This window comes from Benincasa hispida, chromosome 8 (genome assembly GCF_027475165.1).
Source record: "Benincasa hispida cultivar pf3 chromosome 8, pf3_genome.v1.1, whole genome shotgun sequence".
In the NCBI taxonomy this organism is placed as follows: domain Eukaryota; kingdom Viridiplantae; phylum Streptophyta; class Magnoliopsida; order Cucurbitales; family Cucurbitaceae; genus Benincasa; species Benincasa hispida.
The window spans coordinates 23,137,214-23,159,702 of NC_143485.1; positions in this window are offsets into that span (position 1 = coordinate 23,137,214).

Here is a 22,489-nt window from a genome sequence, read left to right on the forward strand (position 1 = left end):
TTTGAGGGTGTGATAGCTGGTAGAAATACAAGTTATTACAGCTCAAATAAGTAAGAAATTGAGAGAATGCAATGGTAAAATAGGCAATATCATGTTCAAAAGCGCTAAACTAAAAGGAATTGTGATCGCAAGCACTCATTCCATAAAAGAAGTTAATTTACCTATTTTGTGTAGGTACAATGCGATAGCGCATATGAAATTGCGATCCAAAGGCACAATGCATCAGTGCACTTGAAGATTGCGATCGCAAGTTATGCGATCGTGAGAAGTTTCTTAAAAAGGTAGCTGCATAGAGACATCGCATCAAGGTGACTGCATAATAAATCATGATGGGACAGAAAGCTGATAACGATCGATTCTGAATTTAGTTGACAAGCCGTTAAAAGCCACACTATAGCAAGTACACTCAACTTTCGATGGCCATTAAACGGCGCAATAGAGTAGGGGAATTAATGCTACTCATCATTGCAATTATTAGCAAGAAAGGCTGCTTCACCTTGGAATCTATAAATATCGAAGGCCACCAGTGTAAAAGTAGGTTAGAAAGTTAATCAGTTAGTCCATTCTCGCACACACTTATGCATAGAGGACGGAGAGAGAGCAAGGAGACGAGAAAGCCGAGAGAACATTCCCATAAAGCAATACAAAAGGAGAGAGGGCCAACACTTGCGAGAGCAAGAATCCACATTGAGAACAGATTGAAGTGATAAAAGAGTAGTGTAAAAGGCCACGGGAAGCAATACATTACTTACCGGGCTTGTTATCTCTCAATTCCATCTGTTATTTTGTATTCCGCACTTTATTTACAAAAAATGGAAATCCATTTCAATCTATGTTCAATCTCTCCATACCACGCATGAATAGCTAAATTTCTGAATGGGTTGAGAAGTACTTAGCTTGCATAACTTAAGATTTACATTTTATGCGTTCATCTTGTCTCATGTATGGATCATTCATCATTTGGACATACTTGAGAGAGTAGTCTAAAGACAAAATCTAGGCTTGAAAGAGTTAGATTAGAATCTAGGCTTGAGAGAGTCGGATTCGAATCGCATAAGTAAGAAATAGAAACTTAGACATAAGTTCTATTGCTATTTACACATAGCAGCGCCCTAGAAATAGGAATGATTGTATGCGGTCACCTTCTTTTATGTGTGCATCATTCACCATCACATAGGCAAGAGTACAAGCTTAGAAATAAGTCCTATCGACTATTTCGCATATACATCGCATGCGTCCTAGAAATAGGAATTATGGCATTCTGCACTGAGAAATGAAGTGTTGTTATTTGTTTGTAGCATGATCACATAACTTGTGCACAATCTTAGGAAGTGTTAGCTAAACCCCTTCTCAACCCCTTCATCGCATACTTATTGTAACTCTACGCTTTCATCATTTTGCATTAAACTCCGTCGCATGTGAAAAATCTCACTCAAAACACTATCCACTTCATTAATTTACCACTATAATAGAGTCGAAGAGTCTAACGCATATCTACTTAGTAGTCCCTGAGTTCAACCTTGGACTTACCAGGGAACCTAAAAAGGCTTATACTTGAGCCTTGTTAGGAAAATTGCATGATCACCGCATAACACACATCACCGCAAACTCACACCATAGCACATCACAATTCTATGCATCAACTCCTCATAGGACTCCAACGAAGTTGAAATAGCTTGAGCCATTGGTACAAGAACAATTTAGCAAAGTTTTTCATATATGCCTTAATGTTTTTCCTTGGAGCACATCGATTTTGTTGTTAGAGAAGAAAGATAGATGCATACCCATGTATTAACTGGTACAGATTGAATACAATAGTGTATCTCAATTCCAGGGGATTTTCTGGGCAATCAGGTGTCGAACCAAAATTTTGAATCCTGGACTTAAGATGCCATGAGAGATATACTTTTTCTTGCAAGGATAGTGGGGTGACCCATTCTATGGAGTATGAACATTCTTGATGGCGTGAAATTAGAAGTCAATTTTACTCGACAACTAAAATCCCGTGGATGCAGTATGCGATGCATGTTCCTAAGATATGCATTGATAGTCATGCATCGATGGTCATACATTGGACTGATAATGCGTTAATGAATGTATGCGATGACCGTGCATCCTGCCACAAGTTATCTTGTGCTGGAACCAAGTATAATTCCAAAGCAAGTTGCTCGAGTAATCCGAGGTCGAACACAGAGACTTGTAGCTATATGATTGCGGTGATGTGCATGCGGCAGTTTAAATAAAAGAATGGAGGGAATGTTGCTAAGTTAATCCTACTCCTACTCCGATCTAATAGACAACGCAATGAGAATATGCATGAGAGGTAGAGATCTGACAACACCTGACATGAAATAAATGTATGAGAAAATAGATAAAATGCAGAGATGATTCATTGCAACCATTAAGAGTGACCGCAAGGACAACCTTAGTCAACGCAAATCATGCAATCATACTACACACACGCAAATCATGCAATCATGCTACACAACCTTAGTCAACGCAAATGAACGCAAATCATGCAATCATGCTAACTTTAGGATGTATGCGGTGTATCTGTGGTATTACCAAGAAGCCTATGCCTGTCTAGACCTCCATAACCAGCTCACTAGCTCTCACCGCATGAGCGTGGCTGCCGCATAACCCCTTATCCTACTTCCTAGATGCATGTAAATCCAATCTGTAGGGTGCATACGTTGTGTGACGCAAACAGAGCTTATCTCTAAGATCCCCATTCGTGCCTATGCATTCCAATCCGCTCTCTCGATTCTTAGATTTGGGTTTTAGACTACTCTCTCAAATATGCCTAAATGATGAATGATGCGCTCATAGAACAAGTAATCGCATGAACTTGGCTGACCTATGCTTATTCCTATCTCTAGTGAACAATGCATATATTGCTTAATGCGTTCAACCACTTACCCTCTCGGGCAGTTGGCTGTTGCTGACTTTACTCATAGACAAGCAATGTGTTAGCCTATAGACAGAAGTTGGAACAGCTTCACACTAAGCAAATAAGATTACTCACACATTCACGCAACGCACACCTCTCGGTGGGTTGCTACATGCTTCATATTCCTAATCCACATGACTAAGTATGCAATATTCAAGCACTCCCACTAAGTGTTGCAATGAAAGTAAAGATGCTAAGCAAAGAAGATGGAGATGGAGTTGAAGAAACAGAGAAATGCATTGAAAACAGATTGTATTAATTCCTTAATTCAAAATGTCATACAATACAATATAGGAAAAGAAAGGAAAAAGAAATGACCGGCTAGAAGCAAAACTTTGCTTCCAGCGGATGTGCGTCAAGGCTACCGGTGGTGCCATGGATGGGCAGAGAAGCTGATTCTCTCGAGATCTAGCTCTGATCGAAGGCTTCCGTCGTCACTCGGAATGGATGAAGGAGGTGAAGAACTCTCAGCCATCTTCTCACGCGTTTGTCTGGATCGCAAGGATCCTCCCTAGGCGAACCTCAGGTGAAAACCTTGGATCTTTAATTTCTGCTCATCAGCTTCTATTTATAGAGCTTAGATCGCCGACAACATTAATTGGACTGCTCTGAATCTGATGTTCGGTGCGCTCGTCCTTTCAAAACCTCTGCCACTAACGGCATGGTAGGTGAAATGTCAACATCATCTTTTGGATTTTCTCGAGGTAGATGCTTTCATGCATTCATTCCACCTACCTTGTGTTGATCCCATTAGTTTACATTGTCATGTAGCCGCAATAATTCAATGGCCGCATTCGCTTAATACTGCAACTCTACATGATGACCGCAATCGCTTGACGAGCACAACTCCCATGCGATGGACGCATACAGATGATTAACGCAACATCCATGCATTGATCGACGTGTTTGATTTTGTGATGGAGTGTTTCTCCACATGCGGTCGTCTATGCGCTGGTCCGAATTTCGCGTTTGTGTTCATTTCCTGCATTGTCTAGAAAATTAGAATATTAGACGCATAATTAACGCAAAATAATGGGTTAGCTGAGATTCGACATGCTGATCGATGCAAACTCTTTTTCTCCTGAATTCCTAATATGATTGCCACATATTCTGCCTAACAACCTTCATAATTCTAGGTAAAAGGCCTAAGATGACATGCATTTCTGCATGTCATCAATTCTTAATACAGATGTATGAATCATGAACGTCTTTATCTTGGAAATTGTCTTCGAGTAATGGTTACAACTATTATGGTCGTTGATCATTTCAATGTTGCAATATGGAGTTGCAGTCGCTGTGGATTAGTGCCACCAGTCGTCGCTAGATGTTGTTCAGCAGCCACCGATTTTCTGCCATCACACACCAGGTTTGTGAATTTTGCTAAAAAGTTTTGTTTTGGGTAAGGTACTATGTTTCTCTAAAGCGAGTTGCGAAAATTGGATTTTCCCATGACACCAAATTTAATTTTGATTGTTGTTTTAGGATTTGGGCAAGGAGTTTCATAAGATAAAGGGGTTTAACTTGTTTGGGCTTAGATTAGAGCTTTTGAGGAATTATAAGGTCCAAGGTGTGTAGTGCGGTGTTACAATAGGTTGATTTCGGTATGTAAGTAAACTTTAGCACATTGTTTCCTTTTGCAATAAGAATAATTGGGAAAAACTAATGTGGTTTTGGATTTATTATCAGGTTGGCCAACAGAATTGAGTTCTGGAATATATTTTGGACCAAACCACATTTTTGGTAATTTAAATTGGGGGCATTTGGACCAATTTAATTAATTGGATTAGACCTCAAAAGAGATTTAATTTAAATTTTTGGATTCATTATTTTGGGGCATGGATGCTAAATTAAAATGTGTAATTTATGTTATATGGTTGATTTAAGTCTTCAAAAGGTTTTAAGAAGATTAATTACGTGGATTAAAATTTATGACAAAATTTGAGGTACGTAATCTTACTACTGGAATTGCCCACGTGCCAGGCAATGTAGTATGATTTATTTAAGATTTAATGTTGGTTTGATGTTTATATATGCCTTGCAGATATGAAGATTTAAAAGACAAGATGCGTATAGAGATATTGGGATGCTAGCATTATTTGAGTATATTACTATCCTATGAGTTTCTATTTGACATGGGGATGATGAGATGTATATGCATGTTATGGAACTAGGATGACGAGATGTATATGTATGTTATAAAACCATGATTATGAGATGTATATGCATGTTATAGGACTAGGATGATGAGATGTATATGTATGCTATAGAACCATGATGATGAGATGTATATGCGTGTTATAGAACCATGTTGTGATACTTGTGATGTTGAGATTATGATAATGTCCTCACTGATTAGTTATATGCCCACTAGAGATTGTATGTCCTTCGAAATTCACTAGAGGTGGTGCTTTCCTTTGGGATCCACTAGAAGTGGTGGTTTCCTTCGGGATTCACCAGAGGTTGTGTGTCCTTTGGGATTCACTAGAGGCGTAACTTTCCTTCGGGATTCACGAGAGGTTGTGTGTCCTTCGAGATTTTCTAGAGGTAGTAGTTTCCTTTGAGATCCACCAGAGGTTGTGTTTCTTTCAGGATTCACTAAAGGTGGTGCTTCCCTTCAGAATTCACCAGAGGTTGTTTTGGGATTCACTAGAGGTGGTGCTTTCCTTCGAGATTCACACGAGGTTTTGTTTCCTTTGGGATTCACTATAGGTGGTGTCTCCTTCAGGGTTCACCAGAGGTTGTGTTGTTGGATTTTATGTCCTAAACTCATAGTTTGTAATATCATATTCTTATTCAATAAAGCTGTTATAGAAAATCTTTAGTGATTTTAAAATATATATTCATGAATCCAATATACTAAAGATCCAAGGCTATTAAGTTTAAGTTTAAACTTTATGTAGTGACATAAATGTGGATCAAGTTCAAATATATATCGCCAAAATTGTCTATAGTATATGAATAAGGTTGGGCGCCTTATTCTAGGGACATTATGGATGCGGCCCATTTTATAGTTAGTACAAACGACGTGATCCTAAACCATTAATGTGGAGACATGAAAATAGGGGCATCCTATATAAAGAGTTTACATAAGACTGAACAATAAAATAGTCACTTTTACGTTTTAAATGTCGTTTAATGTATAAAACTGACTATTTCATGAATTGATGACCTAGGTAGCTTAATCTTAATCCTGAGCTAGGAATTATCCTTAGATTTGCATAGTTGAGGGCAACTCATTATCGCCGACCCAATAAGCCTCCCATTTCAAGGGTAAGTGATAACTTGTAGAAATACAAGTTATTTATACTGCCTTATCTAGATATTGCAGCTAAAAGAGAATAAATCAATTGGATGAAAATTAGCTTCGAAATACAATAATTATAAATTATCGCAATTACACCCACTAACATCTTTAAGATGGAAGAAGAGGAGATTTTACTCTATTTTGCAGCAAACGAGTGTCACCGATTGCGCTCAAGACTCAAGAAGAACAATCAACGCATCTCTGTCACAATGCTCTCGTCAATCAACAATGAAGAGACGATTAACACAACGACGGCACAATGCGACGATTGATGCAGAGCTAGCTTTCAACCGCATGCGGTAATAAAAACAAACTACATGTGAACTCACGATCGAAAGATGCAGCTGAACAATGCAAAAGTAGAGGATTGAGACATTTGTACAACTAACGTTGTGCAGAATTGACGGTCTTATTACAAAACAGAAGGAATAATATCCCTCCATCTTCGGAATTTACATAACAACAAGTGGGGACCACAAGGCCGAAGTCAAAGATCCTCACCTATAAATACCCCATAGATTTAAGAAAAAAAATATGCTACTGGATACGGGGCTAATTGCTACTAAAGTGTTGAGAGGAAAGGCTGAGCCGAGTGCTTAACTGAAGAAATCTGGGAAAAAGATGAGACAAGACCGAGAGGTGAGTCTCAGTTCTATTCTGCCAAATACCCGTTGTGAAGCCTGCTACCGGTTGAGCAAGCCTGAGAGGGAAGCTCATCCATCCATCTGATCGACCCAATCCGGCAAGCAGATCACCACCCGAATTGGTGCCAAGACCTTTGCGCTTGTTTGTATCTGTTCTATCTCTTTTCATCATTGTACTTCACCTTTTTTATCTCTTCATTAACACAATGTATCAAATGCTTAATAGATATATTAAATGTTTCGATTGTTTTCATATCCCATTTTCTGTCTACTTCCGTTCCTCCGTTAATCACTTTCTCCATGATGTCTTCCTAATTCCCTTGTATTTAATATGAATTAAACAAGTACTTAACTTGTGTTAAAGAGATAAATGTGTTTAGTTAAGGCATGATAGACGGCATCTTCACCTTTGAGGGTAGAAGTGAAGATGTCATTCTGATCTATCGAGAGAAGGTTAGAAGAATGCGTTAACTAAAGCGAGTGGTACTTCCAGACATGGAAGCAACCTTGTGTTCATTATGTATGTCTCTGTTTCACCACAGACATGTGGGAGTGTGGCCGATCATTTAAAGGTGTAAGCCAGGAGAAAAGTGGAACTGTACTTATAGCTTCAATGCAATTAAGAAACTTGCACTGTTTATATTAGTTATCTTTCTCTTTCTATGTTGTACATAAAACTTGCCGCTGCATTCTATGTTCTTTGCATAACATTCACAGCCAGCCTGGACCCCAGCATCTTGTATCATGAAGCCTGTATCTTGTATCATCTAGTTTAGGTTTACTGTACTTATTTTATTATCGCATTTTTTACTGCTTTCCTTTACTTTACCACACTTTTATATACTTGTACAAAACACTCTTTAAAGATTGAAAAACCTGGTCGCATATATCACAAACATACCACAATAACCTCAAACAGTCCCTGTCTTCGACCTCGGATCACACCGAGAAACTTGCGGTGGAATTACACTTGGTTCCAACGTAAGGAAACTTGTGACAACGCATGGCATATTATAAGAACATCCATAATTAATTCATATCTAGAAGTAGTATCGCATCATTTTGAGCATAGCATCGTATATCTTTTTAGCATCAATCCTAGCGTTCAACAAGTTTATGGCACCGTTGCTGGGAACTGGTCAACGGTTTATTATTTAAGTGTGTTTTTGGTATTTTGCAGGACAGATCTCATTGTACTGGCTGTTCAACGTGGAGAGCAGCCTGACAATTTATGAGTCTTGGTGCTGAACCAGAATTTAAAGCTAACCCTGAGATTAAGCGTACTTTTCGCGAAGGGCATGTTAGAACCAAATTAGGCTAAAGAAGGCAGCAAGCATGGCGGACATCAATTGTAATGCAGTACCGGTTGAGAATCAAGGGGTTATTCGACCAGCACAGGATCTTGTCTTCCTGGCTATTGATCGCAACATCCCGATGAGGAATTATGTGGCACCCAATTTGTATGATTTTTCACCTGGAATCTCAAGGCCTACTGTGAAGGAGAACACGTGGTTCGAGATTAAGCTGGTCATGCTGCAAATGATTCAAAATGTCGGGCAGTTTGGAGGTCTGCAAGGTGAAGATCCACACGCCCATTTCACCAGCTTTGTCGAAATGTGCGGCAACTTTTCCTTACTTGGCATAACCCGAGAGAGTATAAGGCTGTATCTGTTCCCTTACACCTTGAGGGACGAGGCTAAGAGGTGGGCTCACTCACTGGAGCCAAATGAGATCACTTTATGGGATCAACTGGTAAAGTGGTTCATGAAGAAGTTCTTCCCACCTGGCATTAATGCAAGGCGACGAAAGGATGTGTTGAGCTTTGAGCAGATGAAGAATGAGACCCTAAGCACCGCCTGGGTGCAATTTAGGAGACTGGTGAAAAATTGCCCGTATATCGGGATCCTCGATTGCGTCTTGATGGAAACTGTTTATAATGGCCTGAACCGAGCAACGCAGGCTGGTGCTAATGCCTCTGCGGCAGGAGGTTTTATGGACAAAACATACACAGAGGCTAAAGTCATCCTCGACCGCATCTTGCGGAACATGGATGACTGGATCGAAGATGGATATGAAGGCCGAGGTGCCGAGAGAAGGATAAATGAAACAGCCATTGTCCCTACAGGGACAATGACCACGTTGGCTACTCAGATGTCCATGATGACCTCGATCCTCCAATCAATGGCAATTAACCAAGGAGCCATTACTCAACAATCAGCGCAACCTGTTGCACCGGCTCAAGTGGCCACAATTAGTTACGTTAATTGTGGAGGGACTCACGGAGCTGACATGTGCTCATTGACTCTTCGGCAAGTATGCACCATCCAGAACAACCCCTTCAGCAACGCCTATAATCTGGGCTGGAGGAGCCATCCTAACTTCAGTTGGGGAGGCAATCCCAACTAGGGGGGCTAGTTAACCATCAAGGGGGAAGTAGAGGGAATCCTCATTTTCACCACAATCAAGGGTAACCAAGGCAACCACACAACCTAGTCATCATCATCAAACATCTCGGGAAGCTCATTGAAGACACTGCTGAAGCAATACATGGATAAAAAAGACGCAGTGATGCAAGCGCAGGCGTCTTCAATAAGGAGTATGGAGATCCAAGTGGGCTAGTTGGCCTCTGAGCTGAGAAGTCGAGCATCGGGAACGTTGTCCAACAATTCAGAAGCCCCAGGATCTACAGGAAAGTTGCAATGTGCTTAGGAAATTAGGCAAGTAAGTCTAATCACCTATGGAGATATGGATTGCGATCACTCATGACAACGCAAATTTTCGGTCTATATCTCAATACTATGTTTAATGCTTTCTTAAATTTCTGTCTATTTGAATTCTGAATTTTGTCTTTGATTCTGCATTTAATTCATTCTTGACTTTATGAATTTATGTCCTCATTTACTTCTTTGCATTTAGTTCTGTCTCATCTTTAATTCTTTGAGTTTGTATGTAATTAATGCATTGCGCTTTAAATGGTGAATGATTGAGTAATAAAGAGAGAATTTATTGCCGCAAGTCTTAACAACTTGTGATGATGAAAATAATAATAATAAAATAATAATAAAACAATTAACAACAAGTATGCAAGGCGATAATGGACGCATCTCAAGCTAATAAGAGCTGTGTTGTGTTCACCTAACTCAACTGTATTGAGTTGATGGGTGTGTTAGGCTCGTATATGTTCTTTGCCCGTCCTTAGCTAAATGCACTATGTTGAGGTATCCTCCAGAAATGCATTTGGTCAAGGGGTGTGTTGCGGGGATATGTGCGTTGTTGCCTGTCCTCAGTGAAAATGCATTTGCGTTGGTGAGCACAATGCGTTAATCTTTATCTTGCATCCATTCAAATAAAATATTAAAGAATTTTTTTTTTGTAATTTGGGTGAAGTCCAATCGTTTCATATCCCCAAGCAATTATGATTCGACAAGCAAAAAGACAGCTTTATCTGAAATTCCATAAATGAGGGAAGTGGAACGACGCGCCGTTTGAGCTGCTCGAGGCCTGTCGCCACAAAAATAGCATTGGGCCCACCACGGCCCAACCTATAAATAGAGTCCCTTCCTTCGTTATGAAACTTTACCTCATTTGGCAAATCAAAAACCCTAGCGCCTTTGCATCTAAACCATCCTTCTTTCCCTAGCAATCCAGTGTTTTACCAATCCTCCTAAGTTCGTATCCATGGCTGACCAAACTCCTAACCAATCTGCTTCACCATCTACCCCTGACCAAGTAGCCATGTGAGAGGTAGCATTTTTTGCTGCCAGTCGCCGACTAGCCGCTCAAGCCCACGTTGTCCCTAGACTTGCCGGGAGAGCCCGGAGAAACCCTGTCGTTAGGCCTTCTTTGTTCAAAAGAGGAGGAAGCATTTAGAGCATTCCTGTTTCAATACCTGTCGTCTCGACTAAGAGTGAAAGGAAGAGACGTGATAATACAGAGGTGTTTGGCAATATTCTGAGTACCTTGGAGCTAGAAGGTGGACTGCCTGAGGCTGGGGTTGTAAATCAACCACTGCCTAAGGAGGAAGAGACAGTGGTGGTGGCAGAGGCAGTGGCGATTGGAGAAGAAACGGGAAAAGGTGTCTGGCCCTAGAGATTGCTGTGGCGATTGCCAACGTAGAACCCTATGACGAACCTCCAATAAAAGAAGAAGAAGAGATTGCGATGGAGGAGGCCAAAGAGGCCGAAGTTGTGTTGGAGGCCCCTGAAGTTGCGTTGGAGGGGGTTGTAATAGAGGCGCACCCAGAGGTGGCTGAAGAGAAAAAGAAGAAGAACAAGAACAAGGGAAAGAAGGCTGAGGAGGCTAAATCTTCCAATCATTGCAAAGAAAAGTAGAATAAAGAGAAAAAGGATGATGATGAAGATGAGGAGGCCAAGAAGGAAAGAAACAAGAAGGAGAAAGAAGAAATGAAAATGCGCCGGCGTGAAGAGAAGCGCCTGAGAAAAGAAGAGGAAGCGAGGCAGAGGGCTACGAGCTCGGAGATAGATGGAGAATCAACCTTCATAAGGGATGATAGGGGGAAATGGCACAGTTGATGGAAACGACGCAGCCTGAAACAATGCAAACGATTGCAACTGATGAAGGAGAAGAAGCAGAGGGAACCCCCCTAATGCGGCGTCGTGGGGAGAATGTGCCGCAAGGTTCCACTATTGACGCTCAGAGATTAATTTTGGCATTGGAAGAGAAAGAGAGAAAAAGAAAAGAAGAGAAGGAGAAGCAAGAAAAGATGGAGAGGGGTAAGCTCATCATTGCAGAGGGAAATAGAAGTAGAATATTGGAGTTTGAAGAAATGCGGCGCAACAATGAGCTTGCAAGACTTGAAAGGATACGGACGCACGAGGAGGAACAACATCTGTTGCTGGCCTCTGAGCAATAAAAAGAAGAATTTGCGAGAGAAGAAAGAGAAAAAAAAAAGAGGAAGAGAGGAGGAAGAAAGAAGAAGAGGACAGATTATTGGAGGAAGAGAAAAGGAAATGGCACGAAGTCAATAAGTGGCGCTTATACAAGAAGAAGGGAAAAGAACTCGCAGAGCACGAGAAAGAAGAACAACTCAAGGAGCAGGAAAAGAAAGAAAGACAAGCAGCCCGCCTTGCGTTGGCAAAAGGCAAGGCAATTGCAGAAAGTAGCGAACCCCTACCAGCCAGGAAGCATTCATCAAGGAAAAAGAAGAATGATGATATGTTGATCGAGATGGGCTTCTTTCCTGCACCGAATCCACTACCTAACCTTATCACAAGCGTAATTGTGGAACATAGGTGGGAAACATTCTGCCAGTGCCCATCCATCATCGTGCCTCAGGTAGTGCAAGCTTCTACTGCGGGCGTCTTCATGGAAAACAGGGATGCGGTGACCTTTAAAGGAGAAACAATGTCCTTCAGCGCCAGGGACATCAATGAAATTTATCAGATGAAGGACAACCCTAATGCACCAGGGAACAAGATTATTGATGATCCCGTAGAAGAATAGATGGATGATGCGCTGAGGGTATTAACGCAACCGGGCACGAAGTGGTCGGTCTTGCTTAAAGGCATCCGCACTCTAGAGTTAAGATCCTTGCTACCGGAGGGAAGGCTCTGGGTTTACTTGGTCAAGAAGTAGCTGATCCCAAAAACGCACGACAAAACTTTCTCAAGGGATCGGGTCATGGCCGCATACTACATTGCTCATGGCATTTCTATCGACGTAGGGTAGTTGATTGCAAGGCATATCAAAGCATTGGTGGGGCATACTGGGGTAGTACTTCATCCTGTGGATCGTTTCAAGTCTATGTCTATATATGGGAGTAGGCATTGATGAAGAGCCCATGCCAGAAGTCCACTGCCTCATTAACATCAAAATCATGAGGATGCTTCTTAAAGACTCCCCGCATTGCCCCGAACTGCCAGCAAAGAGGCCTGCGATCGATTTGAATATGCCACATGAACCAAGGCCCAAGAGACAGCAAAGAGAAGACAAGGGAAAAGAGAAGGTCCAGGAGTCACCAACGCAAGATTCAGTACCTATGGACCCTCTTCCCTTAGTTATTCGACATCCAAGCCCTCCGAGCCCACCAGCGCAACCCTTTTCCTTCTCTTCACGAACATTTTACTAATCTCCTCCTTGTCCCAACCTCCTCATCTGTCTACCCATCAGCCCCACCTTCACCAACAACATCATCACCGCAACCCACCATTCTACCGCCGCAAGTTGATGACACACACGATTTGGGTGAAGGCACCTCTGCCCAACCCCAAAACAATGCTATCGAGACATCGCAGGCACAACCCTCCATCACCTCCATGGCTACTGAGTTAGCAGTAATGAGATCCCTCTTCTCCCAACAACAACAAATTTTCTCTCAACAACAACACTTCTTCAACCAAAGATTTAAAGTGGAAATGGAGCGGATTGATGATATTCAACGTAGTGCTGCCACATCAAGAGAGGTGCTAATCAACATGCAGTGCAACATTTATAAAGTCCATATGCACCATATAATGATTGCAGAGCGTAATCAAGAGTACTTCAACTTTCTCACCGCATATCTTCATGGTCTGATGGTGCTTCTACATCTCCGGCAGCACTTAAATTTTGAAGAAGCGCCTCCTGCACCACCTCAAAATCTGCCTCCAGACTTGCCAGCCCCTCAGCAATAATCCTCCTATATTTTTTTCTCTTCTATGCAACCATTATGTATTCTTTTAAATTCATTTATTCTTTTATAATTTAATCAATTCTTTGATTCTTGTACGGGCACAATTTTTTTGTGTTGCGTTTTGTTAATATTCAATAAAATGAGTACATATTCACTCCATTTTTTGCCTATGCCTTTTTCTTCATCATCCTTTGTCAATACTTGCGATGTTCTGAATCTTTTACTTTTATATTCTTCACTGCATTGCCATGATGTAAAATATGTTTATACTTAGAAACCTTTTCCATACTTTGTGAATTATAACTAACACTTAATTAATTCTTAGTTTAGCAGTACTTTACCTTTTATCTTTCAAAGTTCTGCTCAAACCTTCTTTTTGAAATTTTATTCTAAGTGTTTGTCTAGTCTATCCAAACAACACAATGAGGACCTTGATCACCTTTAAATTTGGGGATGAGGAAGGTCTGAGTAGATAAGATCAGAATATGAAATATTTAAGAAAATACGTTCATTTTCATTCAAAAAAAAAAAAGAAGAAAAAAAAATTCATACAAAGTTCCAATGTTAGCGCAAGGGAAATCCTTAAAAATCTTCCCAACCTAATAAGAATTTAGTTGTGAAAGAAGTCTGCTCGTAGTTGGATGTTCGTATGATACCCGTAGGAGAAAGCCAAAACTAAGGTGGGTTTCCAAGAACAACGCAATATGAAATAGAAAATAAAAATAAATACAAGAGACAACTCCTCTGAAATTCATGAGTTAAAGTTGAAATTGGCACACAACCGTAGTTGGATGTTCGCATGACACCTATGGGAACAAGCCAAAACGAAGAGTGTAATCATGACCAATAGTCTCTAATAAATAACGCAAAGTTTTGACCACAGCATATAGATATATCAAGTTGTTTTGACAAAGAAGAGAAACATTCTATTTTGAAAACTAGAAAAGCATCTTTGAGCAGAATTTTGTTAAATAGAAGAATAAAATAGGGCTTTATTAAGAATTAGCAAGGATAGAAGGAAATTGCAATGTCAAGTAATGTGCCTAAGTGTAACATTCGGAGCAACCAATCGGTGTAAAAATATAGGATAGGAATGAATCTTTATTGCCCAAGTAGAAGATATGCTTGAGAACAAGCATATATCTAAATTTGGGGGTATAATAACTTGTAGAAATACAAGTTATTTATACTGCCTTATCTAGATATTGCAGCCAAAAGAGAATAAATATGTGCCAATTGTATGAAAATTAGCTTCGAAATACAATAATTATAAATTATCGCAATTACACCCACTAACATCTTTAAGATGGAAGAAGAGGAGATTTTACTCTGTTTTGCAGGAAACCAAGTCACCGCTTGCACTCAAGGCTCAAGAAGAACTGATCAATGCATCTCTATCACAATGCGCCTGTCAATCAACAATGAAGAGACGATTAACACAATGACGACACAATGCGACGGTCGATCCAGAGCTGACTTTCAACCGCATGCGGTAATAAAAACAACACCGCATGCGAACTCACGATTGAAAGATGTAGCTGAGCAACGCAAAAGAGGAGGACTGAGACACGTGTACAACTAACGGTTGTGCAGAATTGACGGTCTCATTTCATAATAGAAGGAATAATATCCCTCCATCTTCGGAATTTCCATAACAATAAGTGGAGACCACAAGGCCGGAGTCAAAGATCCTTACCTATAAATACCCCATAGATTTTAGAAAAAAAAATATGCTATTGGATACGGGCTTGCTGCTAAAGTGTTGAGAAGGCTGAGCTGAGTGCTTAACTGAAGAAATCTAGGAAGAAGACGAGACAAGGCCGAGAGGTGAGTCTTAGTTCTATTTTGCCGAATACCCACTGAGAAGCTCTGTGTTGAGAACCCTGCTACCGGTTGAGCAAGCCTGAGAGGGAGGTCATCCATCCATTTGATCCACCCAATCCGGCAAGTAGATCTCCACCCGAATTGGTGCCAAGAACGTTGGTGCTTGTTTGTATCTGTTCTCTCTTTTCATCATTGTATTTCATCTTCTTTATCTCTTCATTCATACCATGTATCAAACGCTTAATAGATATATTAATTGTTTCGATTGCTTTCATATCCCATTTTATGTCTACTTTCGTTCCTCCGTTAATCACTTTCTTCATGATGTCATCCTAATCCCCTGGTATTTAATATGAATTAAACGATTACTTAACTGTTGTTAAAGAGATAAATGCGTTTAGCTAAGGCATGCTAGACGACATCTTCACCTATTAGAGCAGAAGTGAAGATGCCATTCTGATCTATCGAGAGAAGGTTAGAACAATGCATTAACTAAAGCGAGTAGTACTTCCAGACATGAAAGCAACCTTGCGTTCATTACGTATGTCTCTATTTCACCACAGACATGTGGAAGCACGATCGATCACTGAAAGGTGCATGCAAAGAGAAAAGCAGAACCATACTTATAGCTTCAACGCAATTAAGAAACTTGCGTTGTTTATATTAGTTATCTTTCTCTTTCTGTGTTGTACATAAGATTTGTCGTCGCATTCTATGTTCTTTGCATAACCTTCATAGCCAGCCTGTACCCCAGCATCTTGTATCATGAAGCCTGTATCTTGTATCATCTAGCTTTGGTTTACTGTACTTGTTTTATTATCGCATTTTTTACTGCTTTCCTTTACTTTATCGCACTTTTATATACTTCTACAAAACACTCTTTAAAGATTGAAAAACCTAGTCGCATATATCACAAACATACCCCAATAACCTCAAATAGTCCCTGTGTTCGACCTTGGATCCTACCGAGAAACTTGCGGTGGAAATACACTTGGTTCCAACATAAGGAAACTTGTGAAAACGCATGGCATACTACAGAACATTCATAATTAACACATATCTAGAAGTAGTATCGCATCATTTCGAGCATAGCATCGCATATCTTTTCAGAATCAATCCTAGCGTTCAATAGTAAGATCAGGTGGATAGTTGGGAACATAGGGTGCAAGATGGAATTCACTCCTACTCGTTATAGGGATAATAGATAGGTGTTTCCCTTTAGTACTGAATTTAGGTCTTGAATAAGGGGCCCCATCCTCTCATTAGCTCGAGAGGGGTTCGGTTTATAAGTTGGACCTTAAACCAATTATTCATTAGAGGATTAGTGGAACTTAAGGAATAAGATGTAGTATCCGGGGTAAAACGGTTTTTATGACCCAGCCGAGATTATGAACAACTTGTAAAGGATTAGCTTACTAATCATGGTTATATCAAATGGACACAAATATATCTATAGTGAGGGGAGTGCAACTACGGGACTATAGTGAATTAAACCGTAAGTTAACGAATGTTGATTAGCTTTGTCTAAAGAGTATAGCCAGCTAATCTTGAATCGTTGGAGCCCATAATCTATAGGTCCATTAGGTTCCCCTAGTAGCTCATATGGAATAAACCTAGAACAAAATGATAGAATAATTCAAATTGTTCGAATTAGGTGAAGAGAGAGAAATCGACAAGTATATTTGATATAGTGGTCAGTTTTTTCAATTTAGAGATACAACGTTAATATTTAAATGTGATTTAAATATTAAGAATATGAATACGTTTATATTCCGAAGCTCGGAAATAATATAAATGGTCAAAGATTTAAAAAGTCAAAGAGTTGACTTTGGACTTTGAAAAGTCAAACTATGACTGACCTTAATTCAAATGTGATTCGAATTACGAGAAAATGAATGCGGATTCATGATCGAGAGGTCAAAATTAGTCAACACGGAAAGAATCATAAAAAGTCAAAATGTTGACTTTTTTGTCAAAGTTTGACTTTGACCAAATGACTATTTTGCCCTTTGACTAAAGTTAGTGGGAAAATCTAAACTTTTGTTGGATAATTCCACTAACAAAATAGGGGCTAGGTATTGGCTTATAGTGGAGACATTAAGCCCACTAAAATAGTGGATTCTAGGTGTTGGGATTTTATGAAGTTATTTCATGCAATTTTTGCATGGCTCTTTTCTATAAATATGGGCTTGTGTTTTTGGATTAACTTGGGCTAAACCCAAACCCAACCAAAAATCCCTTCTTCTATTTCCATCTTTTCTCTCTTGGGTTCTTCATCCATCGGGTCCCACAACCCAGTTCTAAGTCCAGAGAATAGTAGGTCAGCTCTAGTGGTGGTCCGTTCGTGTTCAGGTTGAGATAGACGAGTTTCGGGAGCTTCAAAAGTATTATTTCAAAATAACACTAATTAATTCTTTTAGGGTTGCATGTTTATTTTGGGCAATTAGAGTAAAATTGATTCTCATTTCTGCTGCGCATGCCGATTTTTTCATCATGTGGTATCAGAGCATGTTATAATTTTACTCAATTGCATGTGGTGGGTATCAATTTATAAAAATTAAGATTGGAAACTAAAATGGTTTTTTAGGTTTTCGCATTTAAATTAAGTTTTTTTTGTAGTATTAATTTGTAATTACTCACATGTTTATGAGCATTAACGTGTGGAAAAGGGTTTGTAAATTTGTTTGAGTCATTAGAGTTGAAATTAGGCTGTAATTGCTTGATTCCGAGAGAGAGAACAATAGTAAAAATGGAGAAAATTTGTTCACAGACCCGAAATAACCACCAGACCCGAGAAAAGGCTCACAGACTTGACCCGCCAGCCTGAGCGCTCCGGCCGGATTCTCTCGAATGCGCGCCTGGCTCACACGCTACCCTGCTTCGTGGATCCGACCCATTGCTCCGCTTCGTTCACCCGCGACCTGCGCATCCGCTCCGCTCCGTCTCCATCGACCCGCCCCGCACCTCTGTTGATTGCGCCAGCAGGCATTAACCAGACGGTCTGGACTGGTCCGTTTGACCGGTTCAACTTGGTTTTTAGAGTGCCGGTTCGAGTGTTTGAAGCTGGTTCGAGAGCGGTTTTTTGTACTACACCAAATTATTATTATAATAATTTAGTTGTTACTTAATTTAAGAGCCAAAACCAATCTATTTTAGGGTGTTTAATTAATTATGCATGTTGATGTATGTTTTAATTAAATTTTGAATCTTGTTGTGCATATAGTATGCCATATAGATTTAAAATCCCACCATAGGTAAACATGTACATGCATTTAATATATGTTATAATTGTTATAATGTATATAGTATGTATGCTATGTTTTTTTTTAATATAAAGTGTTATATTAAAGCATGATCATTAAGTATGAATGTATGTTATAGATGTATGATTCTAGGGTTATAATGGTTATAATTGTTATAAAATAACCTAGACATTAAAATCTATAACAAAGGTAAAAGTTGCATGTCACCTAGGATTTAATTTGTGCAATTTCAATCAGCTTTTCTAAAGAGTTAGAATAGGTCGATTACTTGTTAAACAAAGAGTTATTTACTTACCCAGGGAGATCTTGTCTAAGGTTGGGGGTTCTTAAGATGACGGTTTATGGAACACCTCCTACTTGGAGATCAAGCTAGCGTCTAAGTCAAATAATCCTAGTTTTAATGAGCATGCGTGAGAGATGTGAGGTAATAAAATTTGTTTATCACCTAGACATCATAAGTTAAAATCTAGTATAAGAGTTATACACGGATCTATCACCTAGGATATGTTTAATTTAGCTGAAATATATCTCTAAGTATTTTTTTATACCCTAACTCGTCTAGAACACTTCAGTTAGAGAGAAGTAACGTACTTTTAGCTCTAGTGTCCCTAAGAGTTCACATCGTGAGGTCCATGCAGGGTTTTGGGCTGTTCTTAGGAGCGGACTCCCTTTGGAAAGTGTTTGCATGGATCAATATCAAGGTGAATAGGGGAAGTAGTTCATAGTAAGTGGGTGAGGGGTATGTAACAACATATCCCATGGTTTCTTCCATTAGGTCGCACCGTGAGATTCCTATAATGCACCTGCATGTCTGCCCTGGAGTGACCTTTCCCTTCGGCGGGTTGTATTATAGGATTCGGAACACCGCGAACTCCAAATCTGGATAGGCTTTCTTAGATCAGTTTTCATATTAACTTTCCACTTGCAGGAGCATGTTGATTCTGGTTTCTGAAATCCAAAAATGGAAGGTTACGCTTACAAGAATTACTAAGATCTTAGTGTATTCTCGACCAAAGTAACGATAACTAAAGTGCTATAAGAATAAAGAGTTATTCTGGGGTTAGCATCTAGTCAAGATTGTCTTGGTTTAAAAGAGGAATAATCGACTGCCCTTCGATGGAGGTTATTCTAAACTTTTGAAATATCGTTTCAAAATATAATAATGAAGGATACATTATTAGTTTTTGCTAAATTAAATTGGTTTCTTTGTGATTATAGTTTTTTTTCTAAAAGATTATGTTTATCTTTTTTAGCACGAATAGCTTAATAATTCAACTCTTAGCTTCTGAGAAACTAAATTGCGATAATTACTCAACATGGAAAAACAATCTGAATTCAACACTAGTAATAGATGACTTGAGATTTGTCTTAACTGAGGAATGTCATCAGGCCCCTGCCTCGAAAGAAGCACAAGGTAAATATGATTTACTAGTTGCTGAGACATGTTTAGTGGAGGATGATACCTCAACATGGATATTGGATTTAGGAGCCACTAATCATATTTGCTTCTCTTTTCAGGAAACTAGTTCCTGGAAAAAGCTTGAAGAAGGCGAGATCACCCTCAAGGTTGGAACAGGAGAGGTTGTCTTGGTCGAAGCAGTGGGAGACTTGAAGTTGTTTTTCAACGATAGATATATCATACTTAAAGATGTTTTGATGCACCTCTTATGAAGAGGAATTTAATATCTATTGCTTGTATTATGAAACAAATGTATAAAATATCTTTTAAAGTTAATGAAGCATTCATTTTCAGAAAAGGTATTCAAATTTGTTCTTCTATACTTGAAAACAACTTATATAAGTTAAGACCAACTAAAGCAAAATTTGTCTTAAATACTGAGGTGTTTAGAACAATCGAAACTCAGAATAAAAGACAAAAAGTTTCTTCTAATGCCTATCTATGGCACCTAAGACTTGGCCACATAAATCTTAAAAGGATTGAGAGATTGGTTAAGAATGGACTCCTAAATGAGTTAGAAGACAATTCTTTACCTTCATGTGAGTCTTTTCTTTAGGGAAAAATGACTAAGAGATCTTTTACTGGAGAAGGTCTCAGAGCCACAATACCCTTAGAGCTCGTACATTCAGACCTCTATGGACCGATGAATGTCAAAGCTCGAGGTGAGTATGAATATTTCATCAATTTTATTGATGATTATTCAAGGTATGGTCATATTTAACTAATGCATCACAAGTCTGATTCTTTTGAAAAGTTCAAAGAGTATAAGACTGAGATTGAGAACCAGTTAGGTAAAACAATTAAGACACTACGATCAGATCAAGGTGGGGAGTACATGGACTTAAGATTCCAAGACTATATGATAGAACACAGAATCAAGTCACAACTCTCTACACCTAATATGCCTCAGCAGAACGGTGTATCTGAAAGAAGAAATAGAACCTTGTTGGACATGGTTTGCTCAATGATGAGCTTTGTTGAGTTACCTGATTCCTTTTGGGGACATGCATTAGAGACTGTTGTCTATATTTTGAATAATATTCCCTCTAAAAGTGTTTCAGAAACACCTTACGAGCTATGGAAAGGACATAAAGGCAGTTTACGTCACTGATCGGGGATGCCCGACACACGTGTTGGTGCAAAATCCTAAAAAATTAGAACGTCGTTCAAAACTATGCCTATTTGTAGGTTATTAAAAAGAAACAAAAGGTGGTCTATTTTACGATCCTCAAGAGAATAAGGTATTTGTATCGATAAATGCCACATTCTTAGAGGAAAACCACATAAGAAGTCATCAACCTCACAGTAGACTAGTATTGAATGAAATTTCCAAAAATGCTACAGATAGAACTAGTTCATTTACTAAAGTAGTAGATAAAACTAGTACATCTTGTCAGCCACATCCTTCTCAAGAGTTGAGAATGCCTCGACGTAATGGAAGGGTTGTTCATCAGCCTGACCGTTACTTGGGTCTAATAGAAACATAAGTCGTCATACCTGATGACGACATATAGGATCCATCGACCTATAAACAGGCGATAAAATATGTGGACCGTGATCAGTGAGTCAAAGCCATGAAACTTATACCCAGAAAGATGGAGTGGACTATGAAGAAACTTTCTCTCCCGTTGCCATTCTTAAGTCGATTAGAATACTCTTATCCATTGCCACCTTTTATGACTATGAAATTTGGCAGATGGATGTCAAGATAGCCTTTCTAAACGGCGATCTTGAGGAGAGTATCTATATGGCTCAACCAGAGGGGTTTATTGCATAGGGTCAAGAACAAAATGTTTGTAAGCTTCAAAAATTCATTTATGGGTCGAAACAAGTTTCTAGATCTTGGAATATAAGATTTGATATTGTGATCAAATCTTATGGCTTTGTACAAAATGTTGACGAGCCTTGTGTTTATAAGAAGATCTCAATTCTACTATAGTGTTCTTAGTTTTATATGTTGACGATATTCTACTCATTGGGAATGAAGTAGGTTACCTAACTGACATCAAGAAATGGCTAGCAATGCAATTCCAAATGAAAGATTTAGGAAATGCGCAGTATGTTCTCGGGATTCAGATTATTCGAAATCGCAAGAACAGAACAATAGCCATGTCTCAAGCAACTTATATAGACAAAATCTTATCTAGGTATAAGATGAAAAATTCCAAGAGAGGTCTGTTACCTTACGGATATGGAATTCATTTTTCAAAGGATTAATGTCCTAAGACACCACAAGAGGTTGGGGATATGAGACGCATTCCCTATGCTTCCTCAGTAGGGAGCCTGATGTATGCAATGTTATATACTAGACCTGACATATGCTACACAGTAGGGATAGTCAGTAGGTATCAGTCCAATCCTGGATATGATCATTGGACTACCATTAAAAATATCCTCAAGTATCTTAGGAGAAC